The 8,860-nt window shown below is 33.4% G+C and overlaps 1 long non-coding RNA gene across 1 annotated transcript; it reads left to right on the top strand.

Moving 5' to 3' along the window:
- Positions 1 to 425: 425 nt before the first annotated feature.
- LOC141376853 (uncharacterized) lies at positions 426 to 2,414 on the top strand. Its single transcript, XR_012388120.1, has 4 exons — positions 426 to 554; positions 1,277 to 1,334; positions 1,450 to 1,512; positions 1,598 to 2,414. It is a non-coding gene; the product is annotated as an uncharacterized lncRNA (long non-coding RNA).
- Positions 2,415 to 8,860: the final 6,446 nt, after the last annotated feature.

Here is an 8,860-nt window from a genome sequence, read left to right as displayed (position 1 = left end):
CAGACTGAATAATAGACAGACAGACATACTGTAACGACAGAATGATAGACAGAACTATTGACAAACAAACAGACAAAACTACAGACAAACAGACAAAACTATAGAAAGACAGAACTATAGAAAGACAGACATCATGACAGAGACAGACAGACAGACAGACAGACAGAATGATAAACACACTCAAAAAAATGAATTATGGCTTTAGTTGGTCCAAAGAATGTAACTATGTTGAAATTAAACAATTCGCTTATGTTTGTGTATTAAAAATAAAAGTGTTGTGTTGGAAAAAATTAGATAACGTTAGTTTTTACATCTAAAGAGCTCGCTTAATTAACATGAATGAAAGGGAGTTGTGTTGCTTCTGCAGTACTGCATTTTGGTCAATAGGTGGAGTAATATCTGCACATGCGCAGTTTCAAAACAACACAGGAAGTAAGAAGATTCAAACCACAACGATCACTCTCAGCTCGGCGCCATATTATGGCAATCAAAAGATGAAGATTACAGTACAAATTGAGAACGTGCACAAAGCTTTGCCCAATGTGGACACACAGGTGAGATTTTATTTACTTTTTTGTATTTATATTGAGGCTGTGACAACATTTGAATCATTAATGTACTCCCTTGTAATACTCTGTTGTGTTTGTGTATAGTATTGTTATGAAATTGCCATGTTCCCTGTTTCTTTTTTACATTAATGACAGATAAATTTGTAGTTTTTTTGCACTCCTGTGAAATTTTATACTTTGTATATGGTAACTCCCCCAAAATAAAGTTGCAAACAATGGTAGTAAGGAATAGTCATGTTAGAATAGTCTAAGCTTTTCACTTATCATAACGCACGTGCTGCTGATAATGTGACAATAAAAGTGATTTGATTTTTGATTTGATTTGATAGTCTCTATTTTAAATGAGTGTCAAGCTGTTTGTCAAGTTTGAATGCTAGTTTTGATAACTTACATAATATTAATTAAAAGGTGGTGTTGGCACAATGTTATTATTCAAGCCTGTTAACTTAAAAAATTAAATTAAAAAAAATCTTGACAAGCATATGTGACACTTCAATAGGATGACATCTAGCATGTTGAAATATTTAATGTAAGCTTATTTGTTTGGTCATCTAACACATTTAAACTTTTAAGTTTAGTAGTTTGCAGTGTTTTATTTTTTTCATTTTTATTATTATAAATATATTATTCTAAATTGTATATATTTATATTATTATATTTTATTATTACAAATCTTTGCTCACTCACATCTATTTTCTCCCTCACAGGTTTACAGCTCAACCTCTAAAGTCCCATATCTGGCCGAGGAGACTGTGGATAATCCAGGTACTATGCCTTTAGATGCCTATACACACATTAAAATGATGTACAGTAAAAATTACTAGTAATTTTAATTATTAATTATTTAGTAAATTACTAATTGTCATTTCATGTCATTTAGAACATCACCAGTGGAAAAATGGTGTGAATGCATCCTCAAAGCCCCTAAGTAAGGGAGTACATGGTAAGCGATTTACATTTTATTTTATTATTATTATTTTTAAACATTTTGTATTTCCTCTTTTAACTTTCCTCTTTTATCTTTTTAGGATGCTGGGCATGATGAAGCACAAACCTTGATGTGCAACACCACCTTATGAATCTACAGTAGTTACATTAACATTTAGCTGACTCTTTTGTCTAAAGTGACTTACAATTGAGGACACATTCAGCAAATAAACAAGAAGAGGCGATACACCCAAGATGTGCTAATTATACAAACAATGTTAAGAATTAAGAATGCTTTTACATGTGGTTTGTCAAGCCCACTTACCTGTGTAAAGCAAACTTCATGCACAATGTTTTTTTTGTGTTTGTTTTTTTTTTTCTTTAGATATAGGGAGTGGTTGTAAGAAAGTGTCTGGTGCAAATGTGCAGAAATGGTGCCCAGAGAGATGAATGTGTGTAGCTATTGCATGTTCTGTGATGGTTGGTCTAATTTATGGTGTAGTGCAGATCATGTTACTTTGCCTGAAAATGTTAATCTTTCTTTGAACAACTGAAGTGTTATCTGCTTTTTCAGTGTAAAGAAGGTACAGTATAGTTTACAAAAGAAGACTTAATTTTTCGAAGTATATTTTTGTCAATCATTTGAAGGCAGAATATTATTTTTGAATGTTTTTTGTAATATATGAAAAGTATTATTTTGAAAAGTGTATTTTATGATGCTTTTGTAAGCTTATTTTTGTAAATCATTTATTGTTTTTAATTTCCTTCATACTTACTATTATTTTAATAGTATTAATATTTTAACTTATTGTAATTAGTGAAGATACAGATAAAGACAATATTTAGATTTTGATAATCATTTGATTGCTGGAAAATGTGTAAAACTGTAAAAATTCTATTGAATAAACTCAATGAAACGGAACCTGTTTTTTTATTTGGTTAAACATAACAATATCAATTTTAGAATAATTGAACTTAAATAACTACATTGATTAAAGCTAAACTATAAATGTTACGTTGATTGAACTAAACAACATTACATTACCTTTATGTAACTAACTTAAGTTCACTAAAATTAATATTCTTTCTTAAAGGTAACTTAACTCGGTTACGTGGAACCAGTGGACAAAAAAAAGTTAATTAACACCAACATATCATTTTTTTGAGTGCAGACAGACAGACAGAACTATAGCTGGACATCATGACGGATGGACAGACGAACAGATAGACGGATTGATAGATGGATAGATAGATGTCAGGTCACTGAGGATACTCTCCACTGTGGAAAAGGGGTATTATTAAGACAATTAAAGGAAGAGCACACTTTCCCCCCTCAGTGACCTTGCTTTACACGATAAAAACAACTCTTCTGAAGGGATGAAGGTTTTATTTTTAAAAGCTTGTCTGATGCTGCTTCAGATTTCAGCACAGCTGTCTCCTCTTTCCCGCTCAGCTGGTTAAAATACTTCCCTATCTGGCCTGCATGGAAACTTAGAACCGCACAGAAAAACGGGAACACCGCGTTTAAAAACAGCAAGCGACTCTCAAATACTTATTGTCCCTTTCAAGCCCACACACAATCCAATACTCTCTCTCCCTCTCTATCTGAACAGCTGTCCAGCATTGCAGTGAGCAGCTGTCTGAACTGACACACACTCAGCTGAGGTCAACATGGTGTTTTCCTCTTACACACACAGACTCTATAATGGGAAATCCCAGGGTGGGACGGACACCACTGACCCTCGTGAAAGCAAAGACACATGTCCGCATGTCCATACACTTCCTAATGTTTCATTCACCCAAACTGATGATTAACAGATGACCGAAGATCTCAGATCAAACATACTGACACTTTGTGCTCTTCATTGTGAACAGACGTGTAAAGTACTGAAGTAGTAAGTGCACTTATGTAATATTTTTTAGGGATTTGAACTGTACTCATTTACAATTGAAACTAACTGTTTACAATTTAAAAGTACTAGTTGCATTTTTTTAACAATCTTCATTCAAAGTCTTTAGCTGCGTCCCAAATGGCACACTATACACTATGCACTCATGCACTATGTACTTATGCACTTACACACTCAACAGGATAGTATATGTATGTAGTGGTGTCCCAAATGGCACACTAATGTTTTTTTACTAAGCGGAAATTCAAACCGTTTTCCTGATGACGTTTGACAGTTGCCAAATCAGTGAAATAAGCAACAGAATTATCAAATAATACCTGCCGTGAGTATTGCCGCATTCAACATCGGGAGGCGCTATAATCACTCTCGTAGGAGAATTTTGCTTTCACCATCCAAAATAAATAAAGTTATTCAACATGTGCGTCTGATAGCTCCGCCCTTTCCGCTACGTAAGCAAACATGCGGTCGTTGAGTGCGTGAAGTGTCCATCATTACACACTTCATTTTAGCGGCTGACTGAGTGCATCATCCGGGTAATTAAAGTGCACTTATTATTTTTAGAGTTTTCAGTGTGAACACACTACTTACACTATTTATACTACAAAATGGCGTAGAATAGTGCATAAGTATGCGATTTGGGACGCAGCTTTTCACAGTCTTTTGCACATTAAAAGTGCAGTATGTAAGTTTGACACCCAGTGGATGAACTAGGTATTGCATTCCTGAATCAAAACAAACGCAAGCACAGGTTGCCAGAATGAGGTGCGAGTCTGACGATCAAACCTAAAGGCTGATTTAAATCCTGTTCTAAAATACAACAACAGCACACGATAGAGGGAATATTTTTTAAATATGAAATACGCGGTTTTCCACCAAGGCAACCCAGGGTGCTGAAATATAATTGCCTAAAGTGTCAATAAGCAGGTTAAAGGAACCAAAGCAAAGACAGTGTTCTGGCACAGAAAACACACTTTCAAAGCAGAATAACTGACCTTAGCATTGTTTATCAGATGAACAAGAATGTTCACGTAGCACGTTTCTTATCTGCAAACATATTATTGTATTTTTAAGCTTTAGAGAAGTCAAAAACTTACATACAGCACCTTTAAATATGGAAACAATACACAAAATCAGACGCATGTGCTTAACCCTCTGGGATCTAAGGTGATTCTAGGCCCCCTAAAATGTTTTGATATGCCCTGACAAATACAGTACAGTATATATTATGTGTATATATATTATGTGTGGTTACCAAGTGTTAGAGAAAAAAAAATGTAGCAGAAGGTTAAGTCGGAATAAAACTTTTGACTTTTAAGTCTTGTAGGCTAGAATATTTACTTTACAATAATGTAAAAATTATTGATTCAAGCATCAAGCTTTTCAACTTTTTTTACTGCTATGGAAAAAAATGAAGGACCACTTGAATTGTAAAACAAAAAAAATTTTTTTTTGGTTTTAATATTTAAATAACTGATGACATTTCAACCAAGCTTATAATAAATAAATAAGCAAGTAAGTAATTAAGTAAGTAAAGTAAGTAAAGCAAAGCAAAGCAAAGCAAATAAATGAAGTAAATAAAGTAAGTAAAGCAAAACAAAGCAAATAAATGAAGTACAGTAAATAAAGTAAGCAAAGCAAGTATGTAAATGAATAAAGGAAACTAAGGAAAGCAAAGCAAAGTAATTTAATAAAGTAAGTAAAGTACATAAGAAAGTAATTAAAGTAAAAGAGTAAAGTAAGTAAAGTGAGTAAGTAAATAAGGTAAATAAGTAAGTAAAGTAAGTAAAGTAAGTATTGTAAATAAGTAAAGTAAGTACTGTAAATAAGTATAAAGTAAATAAGTAAATAAGTAAGTAAAGTAAGTTTAGTAAATAAGTCAAGTAAGTATAAGAAGTAAAGTATAAGTAAGATAAGCAAGTAAAACAAGTAAATAAAGTAAGTAAATAATTACAATTTATAACTGTATTTTTTACTTTTTCTTATATATAATTTTCATCCAGCATCATTTTTGAATACGTATTGCACTCCTGATTGCAGTAAAAATTTACCATTTTGAAAAATTGCACATAAGATCCTCAACATGGCATATTAACTGATTTTGTTAGTGCTTTGATAGAGTTTCTATAAAATATTGGAGTTTATGACTTCTGAAGAAATAGTCTCATCTCCTGTTGGCCACAGGGGGCCTTAAATATTTTTATTATGTTGAACAGCTGTGATCTAAATATAACGTGCCACATCCTACCTTCAGGAAACAGAGAGAGAAGAGTGTGTTTGTGTTCACGTTTCTTGATTCCCTCCATCAGTTTCCTGTACTGTAGAAAGACTTTACTGTCCAATGTATCACAAAAGCAGTTCACTGGGAAACACATGAGGTTTTGTTACGTAGTTGTCTGGTTCTGAAATAAAATAAAATAAAATTGATGTCAGAAAAATTGACAATAGCATTACAAATATGAAATAATGGATCAAAAATAATGGGTAAAATTTGGTTACTTTGTTACGTAAAAAAAATATTTACACAGCAGTTGGTTTTGTCCATATAATACCGCAAAAATTACCCAGCATATTTTAGAGTGTAAAACATGTTAATCAAATAAATAAATGAACTTAAAACAATTAAATAAACATATTAAATAATATGAAATATGATCTATGGTGGCACAGTGGCTCAGTGGTCGCCTCACAGCATGAAGGTCACTATTTGAGTCCCATCTGGGCCAGATGGCATTTCTGTGTGGAGTTTGCATGTTCTCCCCATGTTGGCGTGGGTTTTCTCGGGTGCTTCGGTTTCCCCCACAATCCAAAGATATGCTCTATAGGGGAATTGAATAAACTAAATTGCCCATTGTGAATATGTGTATGGGTGTTTCCTAGTTTGCAGCTGGAAGGGCATCCACTGTGCAAAATATATGATAGAATAGTTGGCGGTTCGTTCTGCTGTGGTTACCCCGGATAAATAAGGGACTGAGCTGAAGGAAGATGAATAAATGGATGAATGAATATGATCTATTAAAACCGTCATATAAAAATAGCTTAAAGTTGACTCTTTAAACATTACACTCTAAATAATTGTTGTAACACAATGTTGGGTCAAATATCGACAAGCCCAACTTTGAGGCTAATTATTTGTCCTTATTTGACCCTGCATTGAGTTAATAACCCAGAATGTTTTAGTACAGCACTGATGCAATTGATTACTTTTATTATTCACAACTAAAAAAATTATTGAATAGTTTAATACATTAAAAAACACTTTACACATGGTAAAGCAGTGTGCATATTCAAGTTTACTGAAATTGTAATATTTTCTAATGAATAAATGTGGGCTCATTTTAAGTGTATTTATGAAATATTAAATATAATTTTTATTACAATTTCTTAAATTATATTCTAGAAAGATTTAAGTAAACATTATGTAAAACATAACTGGACCAATATATATACAACTTCTGGAAAATTATTTTGATAAATACAATTTTCAGATCAAACAAACAACAGTGGAATAAAATGGAGATCAAACAAACAGCCATACTATAAAATGGAGTATAATTTCTGGTATGACAGCTGTCATAAGCGAACACAGCCACAGCTGACTATGTAAGCTGCTCAAAACAGCTGGCAGATTCCTCCTCACTTTAGAGTATGGAAGATATTTACAGAGATATTCTGATAAATATTATAATTCAGTATGGTTCTTTTTTTATGGAAAAGAATATATTGTTCGTATAAAAAAAGAAAAGAACATGTTCTCAGTTCATTGAAGGAGGATGACAAATGATCATGAAGAAAGAACATTATGTAGAAATACTGAAGCAACATCTCAAGACATCAGCCAGGAAATTAAAACTTGGCCACAAATGGGTCTTCCAAAAAATGACCCAAAGCATACTGCCAAATTAGTTAAAATGTGCTTTGAGGACAACAGAGTGAATGTTTTGGAGGGGTCATCACAAAGCCCTGATGTCAATCCTATAGAAACGTTGTGGGCAGAGTTGAAAAAGCTTGGTGCATCCATCAAATCTGACTCAGTTACACCAGTTCTGTCAGGGAGAAGGGGAAAAAATTCCTTCAAACCATTGTGAGAAGCTTGTGAAAGGATAACCAAACATTTGACCAAAGTTATACAGTTTAAAAGCAAAGCTAAAAAAATACCAAGGAAATGTATGCAAACTTTTGACTGTCTAGAAATTCATAAAAAAAATTCTCAAAAAAATTCTCATTATTCTGGAATTTAGTAAATGTAAATCATTTAGGTAATCCTAACGGACCTAAAATAGTAAACATTTAGTTTGATTTACTATGTATTAAATATGGAATATACTTACAGTACATCTCCCATTAATAAAATAAACAATAAAGGAGAAATAAATGACAGAAAAACAGATAATGCCTCAAATATTATTATAATAATTAAAATTATTAAACTGTAGATTATTTAAATAATGCAAATTAGTTCTGATTAAATCATTGGATAAATAATGGTTTAAGCTGCATTTAGGGCAACAGGCTGGCTCAGTGGTTAGCACTGTCGCCTCACAGAAAGAAGGTTGCTGATTTGAGTCCAGACTAGGCCAGTTGGCATATCTGTGTGGAGTTTGCATGTTCTCCCTGTGTTCGCATGGGTTTCCTAGGGGTGCTCCGGTTTCCCCCACGGTCCAAAGGCAGGCAGTACAGGTGAATTGAACAAAAACCAAATTGTCTGTATGTGTGTGCATATGAGAGAGCATGGCTGTTTCCCAGTACTGCGTTGCAGCTTAAAGGGTATCCACTGTGAAAAACATTATGCTTGATAAGTTGGCAGTTCATTCCGCTGTAGCGACCCCTGATGAACAAAGAGACTAAGCTGAAGAAAAACGAATGAATAAGCCGCAGTCACACTGCACTTTCGCCCCATAGACATTCATTGATACGCTAGCGAATGCGACACACCAGAAATACAAGCTCATGCAATAAGATTTACAGTTTTTTGCATTGCAATGCAAAGTTCAAGCTTCGACCAATCGCTTTCTTTTTTAAATGTCTAATTTAACCATCTTGCTTAATCCCGCCCCTTTTCACAGCACTGTATGACAAAATTTTGCATCCTCAAACTCAAGTGTGACCACAGCAATATGTTGTAGACATATTTTGCTGCTAGTTCAGCTGTCATCCTCATATATAGCAAAGTTTGTAAGCTATAGTTCTTGGAAAAAAATTCTAATGAAACTGCAGGAAGGACATTTCTCTTTGTTGTGGTGCATTTTTGGCAGAAAATTACATTAATTGTACTTTTAAATAATACATTTAATTACAGTTTAAGATAAAGACACAGATCTAGGGGCCTTAAGTGCACATTTTTACATTGTTATTGTCTTCTTTTCATCAAACTGCCAGAAAACGAACTGTGTAGTCTGAGCCTGCGAACCCAAAATACAACAACAAAGCAAAACAACTATTCTTCAGACTTTGTTC

Source organism: Danio rerio, chromosome 12 (assembly GCF_049306965.1).
Source record: "Danio rerio strain Tuebingen ecotype United States chromosome 12, GRCz12tu, whole genome shotgun sequence".
NCBI lineage: Eukaryota > Metazoa > Chordata > Actinopteri > Cypriniformes > Danionidae > Danio > Danio rerio.
Note: the sequence above shows the minus strand (reverse complement) of the source record. Positions and strands in the feature narration are given on the sequence as shown.